General features: G+C 44.4%; 1 protein-coding gene and 1 long non-coding RNA gene across 2 annotated transcripts in view; one reads left to right on the forward strand and one right to left on the reverse strand.

Moving 5' to 3' along the window:
- The window catches only part of TEX37 (testis expressed 37), a 65,386-nt gene that overhangs the window by 32,703 nt on the left and 13,315 nt on the right, over positions 1 to 19,368 (forward strand). The window lies entirely within an intron of this gene.
- On the reverse strand, positions 7,138 to 8,493 carry LOC125161559 (uncharacterized). The gene is made up of 3 exons (XR_007150668.1): positions 8,418 to 8,493; positions 8,231 to 8,329; positions 7,138 to 7,358 (listed from the first exon to the last, which is right to left on the reverse strand). It is a non-coding gene; the product is annotated as an uncharacterized LOC125161559 (long non-coding RNA).

Consider the following 19,368-nt stretch of genomic DNA (forward strand, 5'->3'; position numbering starts at 1 on the left):
CAGTCGGTTGAGCGTCCAACTCTTGATTTCAGCTCAGGTCATGCTCATGGTATTATGGGATCAAGCCCTGCGTTGGACTGCATGCTGAGTGTGGAGCCTGCTTGAGATTCTCTCTCTCTCCCTCTCCCCCCTCCCCCTCTCGTGCTCTCGCGCGTGCTCTAAAATATAAATAAATAAATAAATAAATAAATAAATAAATAAATAAATAAAGTTTATAAAATGAAATATTACAGGGGCACCTGGGTGGTTCATTTGGTTAAGTGTCCAACTTCAGCTCAGGTCATGGTCTTGCGGTTCGTGACTTCCAGCCCTTTGTCAGGCTCTGTGCTGACAGCTCGGAGCCTGGAGCCTGCTTCGGATTCCGTGTCTCCCTCCCTCTCTGTCCCTCCCCCGATCTTGCTCTGTCTCTTTCTCTCAAAAATAAATAAACATTAAAAAAAGAAAATTTTAAATGAAATGTTATAAACTAACACATACACAGTATAGAAAACTTAGGAAATACTCAAATGTTGAAAGAAAAGAAATAGTACATAGTTCCACCAATCTAATACATGTGTCGTTCACATTTTGCTGATTTCCTTTCGGGCTTTTTCTTTACGCACAGTTCTGATCTATTTCTTAAATAAGAAAATGAGCTTCTGTCAAAGTGTCAGGGGAGCACATGGAATCTCTGAGAATTACTTTTTAAGTGGGAGAAAGTTTGAAACACTCTTAAGCCTGATGTCACCCAACTTCTGGATCTGTCAATAGAAACCCTTTGCTATCTGGAAGCTTTAAGGTGAAAATGAATTTGGTCCTGCATTTCCTTGGCCAGCACTGAGCCCCTCTTCTGTGGTCTGCACGGTGCTAGGCACAAGGTCACTTAAAAACCACCGAGTTCTCCAGGTGGCTGGGTGAGCAAAACAGGACGATGCGCTGAGTCAGAACTTGTAAAAGCCCTGAAATTCCGAAGTGTCCATTAGTGACAGACGCTAGCTGACAGAGGATTTGCGTGAGGACAAGGACAGTGACCAAGTCTGGAAGATAAATGGAAGCCATGGAGAGAAAATGACTTTTTTAAAAATGTTTATTTATTTTTGAGAGAGCATGAGCAAGGGAGGGGCAGAGAGAGGGAGACACAAGAGCCAAAGTGGGCTCTGTGCTGACACCACAGAGCCTGATGTGGGGCTGGAACTCACAGACTGCAAGATCACAATCTGAGCCGAAGTCAGATGCTCCACTGACTGAGCCACCCAGGCGCCCCGAATTTCTTTCTAATTCAAAAACAAAAAAAACAAAAAACCAGTATGTGGTTAATGTGCAAAGACGTAACAGGATTACATGCTGTAAGGACATGATCAGATTGCCCCTTCAGGTAAACTTCCTTTAGCTTCTGGATAAAGTAAGTGGCAGAAGGATGCCTTGGGGGAGCAAATTGCCTTCAGAGAGGAAGCCTGCTGTTCTCCTGAAGAGGGAACAGTGTGGAGACAGCCCCATGATAAGTCATCAACTGTACTTCTCCCTACAGCCAACCTGGACACTAGTAGTACCTCTGGCATCTAGTAATAGCCGCTGAATTTCCAGAGAGGTCTGGGAACCCTTGCGAGCCCACAGCCCAGAAAAGTTTGAACCCAGGATTCAAGCAGTCCTTTCTATTCTTGGAGAAAAAAAAAAGAAGAAAGAAACGCCTGCCCTCTTTGAGCAGCGGACTCGCACTGTTGGCAGGGCAGGAGGACGTATCAATCACACTATCAGGTTCCCAAAAAACTCACATCTACAAATCAAAGAGCAATATCTCCGTGTCTTAGCTTCATCTACAGCGAGTAGCTAATCAGTGTCACCTTCAAATCACAATGGCAACTATTCGGAGTTCTAGAAAGCCCGTGACTCTGAAGGATACTAGCGATACCTCTGCTCATTTCCAGGATGGCTGATTTATAAAAACTTTGGGCTTAGCCAAATTAAGAAAGGTAGGGAAAAGATTCCTGGAATAGCGGCTCTGGTTTCACAGTGGCTTATCTCTGCTCTGGCTAATCACTTTGAAATTAATGGGCCTCAGGGCCTTGCATTTAGGGGCTAGCACAAAGATGCACGAAGAGAATTCCAAATTTTACTGCATTGCTAATGAATGGTATGAAGCCATAAGAGGGAAACAAAAGAAAAGATAAGAAGAGAGATTTAAGAGGAGAAAAATCACTAGAGAGCTTCGTCATTACCCTTTCCACTCAGCCTCCCAAATCAGATAAAAGCCCTCTTTTGCATAACTGTTCTTATCTGTAGGATCTTCAATTTGTGATAATATTCAAGGAGTAAGGGACAAAGGAGTGGGCTGTAATTGAAGGGTTAAGATGCCATGACTTTCAATTAAAATTATTATGATGATTCTTTTCAATAGTACAGAGACCTAGCATTTAGTTTCTGGTGACAAAACTGAAACTCACATTTCAAAAAAATCAGAGAAGCCTCCCAAAAAAACCCATAGCATGCCCCAGAGCACACAGATTTCACATTTCAGAAAGCATGGACTTCATTTTGAGCCTCTGAAAGTTTTGGGGGAAGAGCAGCTGACAATTCCGGGGCAGGTTCATTCAGGAACACGGAGGGTAGATTTTCAGGAGAGAGGAAGTGAGACGGGATGTCTGGGGAAAAGCAAACACTTCACACTTCAAGGTGGACTGAAATTTCTCCCTTGCCCTGCCCCTCTTCTCCCATGACCCTTAAGATCCTTGATGCACCTTAGCTGAAGTACAGATCAAAGGGAGAGGGGTGACTCTTGACACAAACTGAAACCACCCCGTTGTTTAATTATCTCTTGATGCAAAACGCCAGGTCTTGCTTTGCTTCTCCATCAGTGGAGGCAGGTGGTTTAGTATCGCGGCATTTCTTTTCCGGGAGAGGTTTATATTACCTAACAGAGCAAGAGTGGGCCGATAATAGAAAATCTTGGACTCAGTTATACGTTTTGGAATGATTGAAGTAATGACTCATTTTGGAACGCACAAAATACTTTTTAAGCATATGAAATGTAGGCATTACATTTTCAATTTAGAATCTGACGCTGGAGGACGTGGTAGACATTTTTCCAAAGAAGACATGTAGATGGCCAACAGACACATGAAAAAAATGCTCAACGCCACTCATCATCAGGGAAGCGCAGATTAAAACCACACTGAGATACCACCTCGCACCTGTTAAAGTGGCTAAAATCAAAAACACGATAAGATAAGTAACAAGTGTTGGCGAGGATGTGGAGAAAAAGGAACCCTTGTGCACTGTTGGTGGAAACGCGAACGGGTACAGCCACTGTGGAAAACGGTATGGAGGTCCCTCCAAAAATTAAAAAGAGAACTGCCATGTGACCCAGTCATTCCACTACTGAGTATTTCCCCAAAGACAATGAAAACACTACTTCTGAAAGCTGTACGCACCCCTATGTTTATTGGAGCATTATTTAGATAGCCAAGTAAGACCAAGTGTCCATCCACAGGTGAATGGATAAAAAAGACGTGGTACATGTGTACGATGGAATAGTATGCGGTCATAAAAAGAATGACCTGTTGCCATTTACAACAACATGGATGAGTCTAAAGGGTATAATGCTAAGTGAAATACATCGGTCAGAGAAAGACAAGTACCATGATTTCACTCATATGTCGAATTTAAGAAACAAAACAAATGAACAAGCAAAGAAAAAAGAGAAGCAAAAAAACCCGACTCTTAAATACAGAGAACAAACTAAGGGTTTCCAGAGGGGAGGTGGGTGGGGAATGGGTGAAATAAAGTGGTTGGAGAATACACTTACCTTGATGAGCACTGAGAAATGCATAGAATTGTTGAATCGTATTGTACATCTGAAACTAACATAATACTGTATGTTAATGATACTGGAATAAAAAATATTTACTGAGGCAAAAAAAAAAGTAGAATCTCATGCTAACTGCATGTTTAGACTTAAAAAAAAAAAAAAAAGGCCTACAATTAAATTGTCAAATTCCTGGGGCACCTGAGCGGCTCAATTGGTTAAGCATCTGACGCTTGGTTTCAGCTCAGGTCATGGTCTTGCTGTTTCATGAGTTCAAGCCTCGAGTTGGGTGCAAAGCCTCCTTGGGATTCTCTCTCCCTCTCTCGCTGCCTCTCCCCTACTCACTCTCTCTCTTTCTCTCTCTAAATAAATAAATAAATAAACTTAAAAATTTTTCTTTATTTTTTTATTTTTTTTCAACATTTATTTATTTTGGGGACAGAGAGAGACAGAGCATGAACTGGGGAAGGGGCAGAGAGAGAGAGAGACACAGAATCGGAAACAGGCTCCAGGCTCCGAGCCATCAGCCCAGAGCCTGACGCGGGGCTCGAACTCACGGACCGCGAGATCGTGACCTGGCTGAAGTCGGACGCTTAACCGACTGCGCCACCCAGGTGCCCCTAAAAAAATTTCTTTAAATAAATAGTCAAATTCCTTACTTACTCTAACATCAAACTAAAATATTCTCTGCTAAGTTCTGCTTGAGTATCCCCTTCCCTTTGTCAGCTTCAAGTTTTAGGAGCATGAAGAGTTTCAGTGAAGGCAGCCCTGCTCAAGGATACAGTGAACATTTCTACTTGCAAGGGGGGAGGGTTACTTTATAAGCATGAGTCCAAGTCCAAATGGAGGCCATAGCCAGAGAGGCAAAGCGGTAGCTGAGAAAGAGCAGACTTTTAAGCCAAACCATCATGGACTACTTTCTGGCTCTGTGATATTGGGCTTCGGTGTCCTCCTCTGTAAAATTGACGTTCTGATATATTACGGGATCGTTGTGAGGATTAGTGATGATGTACATGGAGGAAGAAGCACACGGTCACTCTCTAAGTGATCCTGGGTAAAGATTATGATAACATCCTATTCTCAGAGCTATATCATATCATACCGTATTATGGCTCACCAATTAGCTCATCGTACTTTTTCAAAAAAATTTTTTAAGTTTATTTATTTATTTTGAGAGAGTGAGCAGGAGACAGGCAGAGAGAGGGAGAGAGAGAATCCTAAGCAGGCTCTGTGCTGATAGCACAGAGCCTGATGTGGGGCTGGAACTCATGAACCGTGAGATCATGACCTGAGCTGAAGTTGGAGACTTAACAGACTGAGCCACCCAGGTGCCCCATTACTTTTTTTAATTTTTTAATGTGTTTATATTTTTGAGAGAGAGAGAGGGAAGGAGGGGCAGGGGATCCAAAGTGGGGCTCAAACTCACGAGCCATGAGATCATGGCCTGAGCTGAAGTTGGACCCTTAATCTACTGAGCCACTCAGGTGCCTCTATGGCTCCCCAGTTAGTACCCTAATTTTAAAATGCAGTCCGGTAAATTTGTGGATCTTAAGAGTTGTGCTTTCACAGCGCAGAGTACTAACCACTATACGATCACGGCTAGAGTTGTGCTTTCACATCCAAAATGTTGAGCCATCAATTAGATATTATGCTGGAAGTGAAGTATGCATGAAGTACTTTTAAATCCAGAGTCCCCTGCAAATAGTAACCAGAAGAAATGACTGTGTTGTCAACTATTTGTATTTCTCTTAGAAGAACAGGTGAACTAGTTTTGTAGCAAGGGTGTAACCTATCCCAACAGCCCCCTCCAATGGATCTGGTTTTTACGGGGAAACCATAGCAATATTGAACATACACTTCAGGAAATCTACAAATCAGTTCAAAGGCAAGTCCAGATTGAAAATTAAAGGCCCGCACACTGGCTGCAGCATCATTTTAGCCAAATGATATAGCTAAAACTTAGTTTAATTTATGTTTTGTGAGATTGAAGGGTTTGTTACAGTAACTTTTGTTTGAAATGTAGAATATTAGAAAGGGAAAACTACTCTGATGGTAAAAAATGATGATGGTAAAAAAAAAAAAAATGGTGATGGTGCCAGTTCATGAAATAATATACTACGTTATGTGTGTGTGTAGAGGGGGGAACGGAGAGAGAGTTATAAAATGCAAGTCGGAGGAAAAACATTTGCTTCACAAAGGATTCTCCATTTGTAAATTCAAAAAACAACAACTTCTCACTAGAGTCAATGGATGGGCCTCTGGGCTCTGGGAATTCCTTACAGGTGAATGTATGATTTTTTTTTTTTAATTTCTTTATTTTTATTTTTATTTTTGGGACAGAGAGAGACAGAGCATGAACGGGCGAGGGGCAGAGAGAGAGGGAGACACAGAATCGGAAACAGGCTCCAGGCTCTGAGCCATCAGCCCAGAGCCCGACGCGGGGCTCGAACTCACGGACCGCGAGATCGTGACCTGGCCGAAGTCGGACGCTTAACCGACTGCGCCACTCAGGCGCCCCATGAATGTATGATTTTTTTACATGTAAATATCCATGTTTCTGGAGAAAGTGTCCACAGCTTTCATCTGATTTAAAAATAATAGGAAGAATAATAATAACAATAATAATAATAAAGAAATGTGGAGGGTAGGCAGTAACAGTTGCTTTAAATATTGAAAATTTTATTTATTTTTAAAAATTTTTAAGTAATCTCTATACCCAACACGGGGCTCAAACTCACAACCCCGAGCTGGCTTTGGTGGCATAGTCGTGAGCATAGCTGCCTTCCAAACTCACAACCCCGAGGTCAAGGGTCACACGCTCCACCAACTGAAGCAGTCAGGTGCCTCTAAATATTAAAATTTTAAAAACATTTCAAGTGAGTTTTGTTACCTATTTATGGGAAGTCTTAAAACTGACTATAAACAGCCCTTGTATTGTGGTTCATCAATGAACACCTTAATTTTAAATGCAAGTCAAGGGAATTTGGGGACCATAAGAGTTGTGATTTCATATCAAATCTGACTCACCCACTGGACATAATGCTGTCAGTAAAAATGAGAAAAATAAGAAAAATAAGGTAATAATGGTTTCTGTTGCAGCTGATGATCTTTTCTCGTGGGGCGCTTGGGTGGCTCAGTCAGTTGGGCGTCCAACTGCGGCTCAGGTCATGATCTTGCGGTTTGTGAGTTCGAGCCCTGCATCAGGGCCCCGTGCAGACAGCTCAGAACGTGGAGCCTGCTTTGGATTCTGTGTCTCCCTCTCTCTCTGCTCCTTCCCCGCGTGTGCTCTGTCTCTCTCTGTCTCTCAAAAATGAATACATTTTTTTTTTTAATTAAAAAAAAAAAAGACACTTTTCTCAGGCAGTAAGTAGTACAGCACAGTGGTCAAGACCTAACCGGCTGAGGTTACATCCTGCCTCTGTTACCGTTGTGTGATCTTGGACAGTGACTTGACCTTGCGAGGATAATGGTTGCTGGTTGTCCTGTGAGAGTACCGTGAGGATTAAATGGACAAGCAGGCGGATTCTTAGAACAGTCTCTGGCTCGGAATGAATGCTCACAGGTGTCTGCTGTGATCCTGTAAAGCATCAGACAGGAAAAATGTCGCGCAGGATATTTCCCAGAGAAGCAACAGGGCATTTTCCTATTGATATCCCCTGTGAGGATCAGCGTCCCCTGGGCATTACCCATTGTTTTCGACTGGACACATAAAACTTACTAAGTGGTATGTCCTTACTGGAATGGGTACCACCATCGGTGGTGTTGCTGATGTGCCTCACCGCTGGGCTATGCTGGCTTCTGACCAACCAGCGGGGAGCATTGCCCTGAACCAGCATAGAGCTGGTCATTGACACGGGCTAGCAGAACCCCCGTAACTGCATTCAATTCAATAGTGGTGTTGGAGGACGCGAAACGGAGTGAGGTCAACTGCGTTTGACACTGAGTGTGGCACTTCATTACCTTTGTGATTTAGGGCAAGTTCCTTAACTCTCTGAGCCTCAGTGTCTTCATCTGTAGGATGGGCTTGCTAACGGGAGCTCCCCCTTTAGTACTGTCATCAGTACCCACTGCACTCTCAGCCAGTTCTTTGAACATCATTTTAAAAATGTTTATTTATTTTTGAGACAGAGATCGAGCACAAGCGGAGGAAGGGCAGAGAGACAGGGAGACAGAGGATCTGAAGCCCAGAGCCCAATGTGGGGCTCGAACTCATGAACTGGAGATCATGAGCCCTGAGATCAACCCTGAGCCGAAGTCAGAGGCTAAACTAACTGAGTCACCCAGGCGCCCCTTATCCACGTCTTCGTTAGATCAAGAGGCCTATGTGCCTGCCACTGGCCATGAGCCTCCAAGTTCCTCCACACTCAAGGTGACAGGAAAGGAGGATGAGGAGCAAATCCCTGGGTCCAGAAAACTGTCCCTAAATCGCTCAGATCCCACAAAATGTACCAAACGGTCATCAAACAGTGATGTCTTAGGTCCGCCTGGCATCTTCGATACGCGGGCACGTAGAAATCTGTGCATGAGGTCTTTGTGTGCTAGAGGAACCTGCAGGAAAGTAAACAGCAGTGGTGGTGAGTGGGTCAGAGCACTGTGAGAAAAAGGATCACCAGCAGCATTTAGGGGAGGGCCTCACTTCGAGGTCGGGTTTGCCTAAGGCAGAGTTTGAAGGAAGTTTTAAAGGAGTTGCCTCCTAATTGCAAGACGACTCCCCACCCTGTTCTGCAGCCAGACAGGCTCTGCTCTGCCCTTTTGGCCAATCAGTGTCCTCTGAGTTAACAGTAGGGGGCCTGGCCTTTGTGACTCTTCCCAGCCCAACAATCCTATCTCTAAGGCTGTTAGTGGCAGTATCTGTGTAAATGCCCTCCCTAGATGGAGCCCTTCATTTGGCCACATGGGTGGGCCTTGTCATTTTAATAAGATCAAGGCCCTCGGAACTGGAGGTGGCTGTCCCAGGGCAGTCAGCGTAGAAACAGCATTCCATTTTAGCTGTTCACATCTCCTGGTCCTAAGAACTAGAAGAACATACACTTCTGCAGAAATAGATGTTCTGGGCACCCGCTGATGGATTGACTTATGTTCAAGTTACTTTTCCAGAAATATGTAGGGAAATAAACTTGATATTTCAGACTTCACAAGTGGTCAGATGAAGCCAAGGACATCTTTGCAGCAAGAAGATGGCTAAAATATTTTTCAAATATTTATAATATTTGCACATAAGTGTACATAGTGGTGTTACAGCTGTCTCTTCTTCCGGCCTCAAGGAGGGATTGGCTTTAAAGAATGTGAAGAACTGACTATATTCAAAAGCTGCGGAAGGTGTCGGAGGGAACTTAAGAAGTCTGAATTCGGACGTTCACTTGGATGTCTCACGCCATGTCAAACTGACCATGGCCGATGCGTACTTGGGGGATAAACTAGAAAGAAAGTCAGGGAGGCAGTATGCTAAATCAGGTTATCAGTTACCTCTGTGGGGAGGGATACTTGTGATCAGGAAGAGCCTTGGAGGACTGGGTGATTCACCCGGTTCTATTTCTTGATCTGAGTAGATGTTCACATGCATCCAGTATGTTGGAATAATTCATTAAACTGTGTATGTATATCTTAAGCATTTTTCTTTAAATGACCTTTTTATAATGGCCAAAAAAGAAAGATTTCACCCACACAAGCCTTGGCCTCCTCCATTCTCTACCATTTTAGTAATTGGTCACGCCACCATTGAGGTTCCAAGACCTGAGCATCATTCTTGACTCTCTTTGCCTGCTTTCGCCTCCACCCATCCCATTAACAGCCCGGAAAGTTCTCTCCTCGCTCCAGGCCTCAGCACCTCCACTGCTCCCACACTGTCCAACCTCCGCCATATGGGTGGTGGATGTCTCCGCCACGGATAGCTGGGATCTTCTCGTCCACACGTCCTCCCCATACAAAGACAGTGAACCTATAAAAGAACCTTCCATTTGAAGTGATTATAGATTCATAGAAAGTTGTAAAAATAGTAGAGAGAGGTCTCATGTGCCTCTGTTTGTCCCCAGTGTTAACATCTTCTGTGACTCCATTGTATAATCAGTACCAGGAAGTTGATATGGATATAATCCACAGAGCTTATTTGGATTTCACTGGTTTTATTTGCACTTACCTGTATGTGGAGTATGCACGTGTGGGTGAGTGGGTGTCAGTCTATGTAACTTTATCACGAGTTTAGACTCATGGAACCACACCACAATCAAGATACAGAACCGACCCGTCACCAAGGACATCTTCCCCATGATACCCCCTTCGGTTCCGCCCAGGCTTCTCCCCTTCACCTTGTCCCTAAGCCGTGGCAACCACTAATCTCTTCTCCATCTCTAGAATTTTGTCATTTTGAGGATGTCATATAAATAGAACCATGCAGTATGTCACCTTTGAGATTGGCTTTTGTCACTCGGCATAATGCCCTTGAGATGCATTCATGTTGCTCTGTGTATCAGTAGTTTGTTCCTTTTCACTGCTGAGTCGTATTCTATGGCACAGGTGTAGAGTGTTTTTGTTTTGAGAGAGTGAGAGCGAGAGAGAGAATCCCAAGCAGGCTTCACGCTCAGGGCAGAGCCCAACACGGGCCTTGACGCCACTACCCTGGGAGCACGACCTGAGCCAAAATCAGGAGCCAGAGGCCCAACCGACTGAGCCACCCAGGAGCCCCTAAGGTAGAGTAATTTTCAAAAACAAAGCCTTCACTTCCTTGTTCATATGGGGCTTTCCCCTCGCACTGAGGCCAAACTATGCTCCCTGCCTGGCCTGCCTGCTGCCTTGTCTCTTGCTACCCTGCCCCTCCCCCTCACACACGCTGGCCTTCTGTCCCTCCTAAAACCCATCCAGCCTGTTTCTTTGTGCTCTTTCCCCGGGGTGACCTCCCCAGCCTCCCTTGTCCTCCTGGTCCCTGCTAAGTGTCACCTTCTCACAGAGGCCATCCTGGCACTTATCCTATGTAAATGCTGCCACCCACCCATTTTCTTGCTTATTTCTCTTCCTCGGCACTAATTACAGCTGGCGACATTTTGTTTGTTTGTTTACTTGTTTAATATTTGTCACCCTCCCCCTACCAGAATGGCCAGCGTGTAAAAAATACCAGGGAATGGATTGAATAAAGGAGGTAATTGGTCCCTGAAAGAGAACGCTGATGATTAGTAATACACTTGGCCTGAATCCAATGAGAGTCCTCACAGAAGATACAACAGGGCACGCAGAGAAGACGGCCACGTGGACACTAGGTAGGCAGAGATGACAGTTATGCTCCCACCGGACAAGGAACACCAGGGAACACGAGAAGGTGGAGGGGAAAGGAAGGATTCTCCCCCAGCGCCCTCCAGACCACACTCCCTTTGGGCTTCTGGCCTCTAGAACTGTGAGTGGACGTGTCGGTCGTTTTAAGCCAACAAGTTCCTGGCATTTGTTCTGACGGCCTTAGGAAACTAATACAAGGGACCCACTGAAGGGAGTTTTAACCGCTCAGGCAGCCACCACTAGACACAGAAAGCTAGTTATGGCTGAAGAAATATACATTTGACAGAGAGCTCTGAGAGAGTGAGTGCCCAGCTTAGGGGAGGGACAGAGTGTGACAGTACACGTCCTGCATTCACCCCGTTAACCAGCGAAGCAGGCAGCCTCATTCTACAAAGCTCACTGGAGGAAAGTAAAATTTGCGATGGAAATCAGGTGACTCATTACTGATAATGGACTCTGTGTTTGCAAGGCAGTAGCCTAAGGTGGTGGTGATCAGGGCTTGAAAGAAGCCAGGCACGGTTCAGCCCAAGGGAGGTGGAATGCGACACTCAGAAGAGGGATAGCAGGACAGAGACCAGGCAGAGGCTGACCCAGACCAGCTCCCGGACTGCTCCCTGGCCACCTGGTTAGGGTTATCGCCGGGTCTGCTGTGAGAAGAGAACGGATGTCTTTGCGTGGATCGACACATTACTTACTGAGCACCTACTTAGTGCCAGGCTCAGGCCCAGCATGAAATACTGGGGAGACCAATGCAGTTCTCACCAGCACAGGGCTGAAGGTTTCGGCTGCAAATAACAGAAACCTCAACATACGTTGCCTTGAGCAACGAAAGAAACTTACTCATTCCAGGAACTAAAAAGTCCAGGGATCTGAGGCGTCCAGCCACCACTCAGCCAGGACTCTGCTTTATTTCTCCATGATTCTCCTGGGCCTCCTCTCTTCTGTGTATCACTTCCAGCCTCAGGTTGATTTCTCTTTCGTTCAGAAGAGCACAGTCTTGCACGATTGCAAGTTGGCTACCAGCACTATTCTGCAGCCACCTGCTTTACATTCAGGGAGGGAGAGTGCGGCTGTCCTGTGGACACTGGACCATCTTAAACCCGAGTGCCCATCCCTGACTCAGTTGTAAGGCAAAGGAAATCAGATACCCTAATTGGCTCAGACCAGTGCTTCTCAAAGTGTGGTCTTTGGGCCAACAGCATGAGAATGTGCCAAAAATGCAAATTCTTGGGATCAGAACCTGAATTAAGAACGGTGGGGGTGTGGTCCGGCAGTGTGCACTCAACAAGCCCTCTAAGTTTTCCTGATGCGTGCTGAAGTTCAAGAACTATGCTTGGGAGTATCAGATCCCACCTGTGGAGCTGGTGCGGGGTGGGGTGGGGGGGTTATTCTATCCAAACTGCATAACTGTTATGCCATGCCAGAAGGATGGGATGGGTACTGGGGAGGCAACCATCATGGCCACTACCTTGAGTGGTTATGACGACTGTCATGGTAGCCAGCTTTTACTGAATTTTTATTATACACCAGGCCACTGTGCTGAACACGTGTGCACAATCTCATCGAACCTTCACCACACCCTGTGAGGTAGGTACAGTTATTACCCGTGACAGCTGAGGAAACTGAGACCCAGTGTAGTTGACTAAAGTTATTTAGGGCTTCATAGCTAAGTATCAGGCTGGAGTTCGAAGCTCTGTGCTAATAAATAGCCAGCTGCCACGATGTGTGATAAACCTCATGACAGAGGAAGTTCAGGCGTGTTAGGAGCACTGTGGAGGCACCTAATGTGCTCTAGTGGGAATCATGGAGGGCTTCCTGAAGGAAGTGACAAGCTGGGGAGGAGTTTGCTAGCTGGGTAAAGAGGAGGAGGAAGAGTGTGCGAAGCCTGGAACCGAGAGATGGCTTGTCCTGCCTGAGGGACTGGCTTCACAGTATGATGTTGGAGGTAGGAGGCAGGGAGGGGTGACAGAAAGTAGGGAAGAGGCTATACCCGGAAGGGCCTTGTGGACCAAGTTGAAGAGGTTCGGCCTTATCCTACAGACAGTCCGGAACACAGGGAGTTCTAACCCCAGGGGATGAACGCTTCGGACTTGGCCTTTATAAAGATGCTCCTGTTTGCAGGGTAGAGAATTGAGTGAAGGCAGAAAAGCTAATTAGAAACCCGTTGCAGGCAGGGGTCCATCTCAATAAAAATGATGGTGGCTGGAAGAAGGGTACAGAGAAAAAACAGATGCGTTTGAGGACTTGTGGCTGTTGATTTTCTGGCTTGGGTTGATGTGTGTCCTTCTTCACAAAGATGAGAGTGAAAGTTTTGGGGGAGTGAAGCTCAGTTTTTGATCTGATAGATTTAACAAGAATTGCAATGAATTGTATATGTAGTTTTATTATTATTATTATTATTACTATTCAGTATAATTAACATGCATTGCTATATTAGTTTCAGGTGCACAATAATAATAATTCAACAATTTTATACATTTCTCAGTGCTCATCGAAGTAGGTATACAGTTCATCCCCTTTATCTATTTCACCCATCTCCCCACCCACCTCCCCTCTGTTCTCCGTATTTAAGAGTCTGATTTTGTTGTGTCTTTTTCCTTTCTTTATTTGTTTTGTTTCTTAAATTCCACGTATGAGTGAAATCATGTGGTATTTGTCTTTCTCTGACTGACTTGCTTCCCTTAGCGTTATACCCTCTAGATCCATCCATGATGGCAAGATTTCCTTCTTTTTATGACTGCATACTATTCCATTGCACATATGTACCACGTCTTCTTTATCCATTCATCTATGGAAGGACACTTGGTCTTACCCTGGCTGTCCCTGCTATCGTACATCATGCTGCAGTAAACATAGGGGTGCATATAGCTTTTAGAATTAGTGTTTTCATTTCCTTTGGGTTAATACCCAGTGGTGGAATTACATGGCAGTTCCCTTTTTGATTTTTGGAGGGACCTCCACACTCTTTTCCACACTGGCTGCACCAGTTTGCATTTCCACCAACAGAGCACGAGGGTTCCTTTTCCTCCACATCCTCGCCAGCATTTGTTTTTCACTGTGTTTTTGGTTTTAGCCATTCTGACAGGTGCAAAGTAGTATCTCATTGTGGTTTTAATCTGCAGTCCCCTGATGGTTAGTGATGGGGAGCCTTTTTTCCTGTGTCTGTTGGCCATCTGCATGTCTTCTTTGGAAAAATGTCTCTTCAGGTCCTTGCCCATTTTTAATCAGATTATTTATCTTTATATATTTGGATATTCATCCTTGATCGTATATATCATATCATCCTTGTTGAAAGAAATTGGAAATGACACAAATGGAAAGACGTTCTATGCTATGGAGTGGAAAAACCAATATTGTTAAAATGTGACAAAGTAAGCTACAGATTTACTGAAATCTCCACCAAAATACCAAGGGCATTTTTCACAGAACTAGAGGAAATAATCTTAACATTTGTGTGGAACCATGGAAGGCCCTGAATAGCCAAAGCAATCTGGAAAAAGAACAAAGCTGGAAGAATCACAATCCCAGATTTCAAGATAAACTACAAAGCTGTAGGAATCAAAACGGAATGGTACAGGCACAAAAATAAACACATAGATCGATGGAATAGAATGAATAACCCAGAAATAAACACAGATCCTATGGTCCATTAATCCATGACAAAGGAGGCAAGAATATACAATGGGGAAAAAGCCTCTTCAACAAATGATGTTGGGAAAAGTGGGCAGCTACACGCAAAAGAATGAAACCGGGCCACTTTCTTACACCACACACGAAAATAAACTCAAAATGGATTAAAGACCTAGATGTGAGGCATGAAAGTATAAAATTCCTAGAAGAAAACAGGCAGGAATTTCTTTGACATCGGCCATAGAAACATTTTTCTACTTATGTCTCCTCTGGTAAGGGAAATGGGAGCCAAATATATAGTTCTTTAAAAAATGTAGAGCTGGGAGTTTTGGGGTCGGGGAGGGTGGCTATCATTTGTTGAGCTTGTACTGGGCGCCAGGTACTTTATATACTTATTATTTCTAACCCAGTCAACTAATCCACGAGACAGGCATTCTTCTCTGCATTTCCTGTAAGAGGATGCAGAACTAAATAGCCTTCCCCAGGAATCACACTCACAAATAGTAGGGCAGCTGGGTTGAACCTAAATCTGTGTTCCCTGTAGGGAGTCCTGCTGCTTCCCCAACCGCAACCATCACTAGGGCCTGCTATGGATCAAGTGTGTCCGTGAATTACTTCTAATCATTTCTATGGTTATGCTTCCGTGATTAGTTATGACTACAAAACCCATCCCAGCAAGTGGAAAAGGTAGGGCGTGCCCTTCGTTCACTAACCCATTCCCAAATGCCAGGCATGTATCAGGTGCCCAACAAATATTTGTAGAAAGAATGAAGGCAGGGAGGGAGAGAGGAAGGGAGGCCGTGGGGGAGGCTCCAGGCATTGTTACACTTAGGTGGTTAATTGCTTTTGACCAATGAAACAGTTACGTTCAAGGTTTTGGTAGAAAGAGCGGGGAGAAACAAAATTCTGTGTATACCACACGTTACAAATGAATACGAAGAGAACATCCCTGAGAATTGAAGACAGGTTCTTTTTCGTCACCAAGTTTTAATACTTTTTTTTTTTTTTTTTTTGACAAATTCTCGTGTATGGCTGTGAGCTGTTTAATGTTTGCTGATTAAGGGAATCAGTAAATGGCATGTGTCTACACAATCTTCTTCGAAGTCTTATTTTATGTCCCGAGGTTGTTATTCTTGGTGTTATGTCCGGTGTTGCTGAGCTGTAACACAGGAGCCACTTAAATCAGGTTTCATTTATTTTTCATAATTTGCTACACCAGGTAATGGGGTCGTGGTCGCTTGATTGCTTGCAAAAATTCTTCACGTAAAGATATAATCAGTCATAATGGGATTCCCCAAATACTTGCTTACGGGCAAAATACTGCCAAGGTCCCCAAACTTCAGCGCACAAAAGAATTCCCTGACAACAAGTTTACCAGGCTGATCCCCCGGCCTGACCCCAGGCCCCCATCAGATTCTGATCTGGGAGGGATGTAGTGAGGTCTTAAGACCGTGTTCTCAGCAATCGCTTCGGGAGGTCCAAGGGCCACACTTTAAGATCCACCAACTTATCTAGAAAGTGTTTGTGACCAAAAAAGTCTTTCCCAACCTCCCACTGCCAGATTGCGTTATATGAGGTGTGAAGGGGCTGACCTCAAACTGACTGACCAATCTGTCAGCGCGACTCCTAGGAGAGATGCTCCTCTCCGCACTTCATTCCAATGTGATGGCATGAAGGGAGATCCCCTCACAGATTACGCTGCCAGTGCCAGGTCAGGCCGGGAGGGACAGGGGTGTGACTTACTGGTCCCCTTGCCCTTTCAACATCTAAATGGCCCGACCCACCACTGACCCCAGACTCGAGGCCCAAAAGGCATGTGAAAGAACTTAGCAAAGTTGACAAAGGTCCACGGAGAAAAAATAAGCACTTCTAATATGTTGCTGTAACTTCTAGGCAGAGCAAGATCTATAAGGGGCAGTATTCTTCTTCTAACTCTTTTGGGTGTAGAATCTTCACCATTACCTTCTTCATCTTCATGATCATCGTCATCGACAATCACAGTAGTCAATAGTTACTGAGCCCCCATAGAACGCGTCTTAGATTTATTATGGGCCAGAGACCCTGGAGGTCAGAAATGCCCATTCCATTCCCAGGCCTCTGGGCAAAAGAATTTTATTCAGCCATCTCTGAGGGTCACAAATCATTCTTTAGTATCTTCACGGAAATGGTTTCTCCTTCTCATGAACAGGGACATCCTTCCATATCAGTTCATCTGAAGATCTATCTCATTTTCTTTAAAGGCATACTAGCATCTCATAGTGCGGATGGACCCATGTTTATTTAATCACCTCCTGCTGATACAGATTTAGCTTGTTACAGGTATTTGTTATTTCAAGCAATGCCATAATGAACGTGTCCTGCCTATCTCTGCACACGTGAGTGATCGCTGATGTAAGAGGCAACATCTAGAAGTGTAGTTGCCAAAAAGGTCAGAAGGTACAGCCATTTACATTTTTGGTAGGCACCTCCGATTGCCCTCAAAAAAATTGTGGCAGCTTATACTCCTAGCAATAGTGTATGAGGAAGTACCTGTTTTCCTCACACCAGGACTGGAAATTATATTTAAGACTTTTTTTGATGTTCTGATAAACGGAAAATTGCATATGTTTGTTTGCGTTCCTTTTAATTTGTAATGATGTGTTTATTGGTCATTTGTGGGTTTTTAAAATGTCTATTTTGAGAGAGAGAGAGCAAGCAGAGGAGAGGCAGAGAGAGAGGGAGAGAGACAATTCCAAGTAGGCTCAGAGCCCGACATGGGGTTCGATCCCATAAACCGTGAGATCATGACCTGAGTCAAAATCAAGAGTCAAGTGCTCAACCGACTGAACACCCAGATGCCCCCGTCATTTGTGTATTTTAATTCTGAGACATGCCTAATCTTTTACTAAACATGTGAAAAATTTAAAAATTATTAAACAGGTTACTTTTTTGATATGTCATTTTGAAAATAGTAAGCTTCATTGATTGAGAAAATTTATGCTATGAGGACACTCACTGAGCATCTCATTCCTCACCTATATCACATATTTTGAGATTCATTGTAATTGAATAGAGAGAGAAGCTAATCATATGAATTTCTTAAAAATGTTTTTTTTCTTTTACTTTTTTTTTTCAACGTTCGCCCCTCAAACTACAATTCTTAATTTGTTTTATTTTATTGTTATTTTAGTAATGCTTAAAAACATTTTTAGGGGCGCCTGGGTGGCGCAGTCGGTTAAGCGTCCGACTTCAGCCAGGTCACGATCTCGCGGTCCCGGAGTTCGAGCCCCGCGTCAGGCTCTGGGCTGATGGCTCAGAGCCTGGAGCCTGTTTCCGATTCTGTGTCTCCCTCTCTCTCTGCCCCTCCCCCGTTCATGCTCTGTCTCTCTCTGTCCCAAAAATAAATAAAAAACGTTGAAAAAAAAGAATTATAGTTTGAGATCTCTCTGCCAGTCACCATACTAGAAGTGGCCTCATGTTCAATCTTCTTAGCAGTTCCTTGGCATCAATAAGATCTTCCTCCTCACTTCAATAGAGAACTCTTCCCCTTTCTATGGGAGAGATGAGAGAAACACAAAAATAGCCAAGGCATAACACAAAATAACACAAAAGCAGCCAAAGATAAGGGCAGTGGCCCTTTCCAAGGCCCCAGCCATGGCGTGGCCTGACAAAGATTCGGCTTCTGATTGGAAGAGGCAGTCTGGGAAACAGCTTTGATGCCAAAACGTTGGGATTTCCAGAGAGATGTCAATGACTTCCATCCAAAGACCATCAGGAAACTGCCCGGACTTGAACAAGTTGGGCTTATGTCCAGTTGCAAAGAGGGAGAAGACATGTGATGAGAAGCATTTAGAAGAATGGGGAATCAAAAAGTATTTATTTCTGAAGTATTTAGAATGATTTGATCATTATATAGTTGTGTCTGAAGGATGGGACGAGCCGAGGGTCCTCCTCCTATAGTGCCATCTTTCCCATATGCTTTCAAAAATTATTTATTACAGGCTTTGGGTTTGTATTAGGTGATTTGAGGGTGGGTTCAAGGAAGCGAGGCTTTGCTCTGGATTGGACACTTTCAGGAAACAGGACTCGGTAAAGGGGCTCGAGAATTCTTGTCAATCAGGCAGGAGGAATAATACGTTTAGGGCCGTGTTTGGTCATTCCTGTGTTTTGGACGATGTTCGTGGTTTGTGTGTCTTCAGACATAAATAGCTGCTTGCCTTACTTTTGTCGTGATCCATCGTGATCACAGCAATCTTGTCCAACGTGAGTATTCTCTGAACTCGTTGATGTTCAGCTGGAGAACCCCACGTCCTCAGGGCGGGTACCAGCCTCCAGATCAGGGGCCCCGTTTCACGTTCTTCAAGGAATTCAAGATATTGTTTGAAATAGAGACTACCCCCCAAATTCCGGTATATAACTTGCCTCTTTAGAACCCCATCCCATTTCTCTCCAGGTGTGCAGAGGCCACAGGGCTCAGGGATTGAAAACATGAACTCCGGCCACAGGAAGCTGGGGCCGCGATCCTGTCTCTGTCACTTAATAGCTGTGTGAGACCCTAAGCAAGTCACTTATCCCTTCTGTGCCTCATTTTCCTCATTTACAAAATGGGAGAGTAAGGATTCATACTGAAGGACTGGGGTGAAGCAGTCGGGACATAACCCAGCAGTTGTGCTCTGTTGTTACCATCGTCACCAAATGTCCAGTCAATTCTCAAG

Source organism: Prionailurus viverrinus, chromosome A3 (assembly GCF_022837055.1).
Source record: "Prionailurus viverrinus isolate Anna chromosome A3, UM_Priviv_1.0, whole genome shotgun sequence".
In the NCBI taxonomy this organism is placed as follows: Eukaryota; Metazoa; Chordata; class Mammalia; order Carnivora; family Felidae; genus Prionailurus; species Prionailurus viverrinus.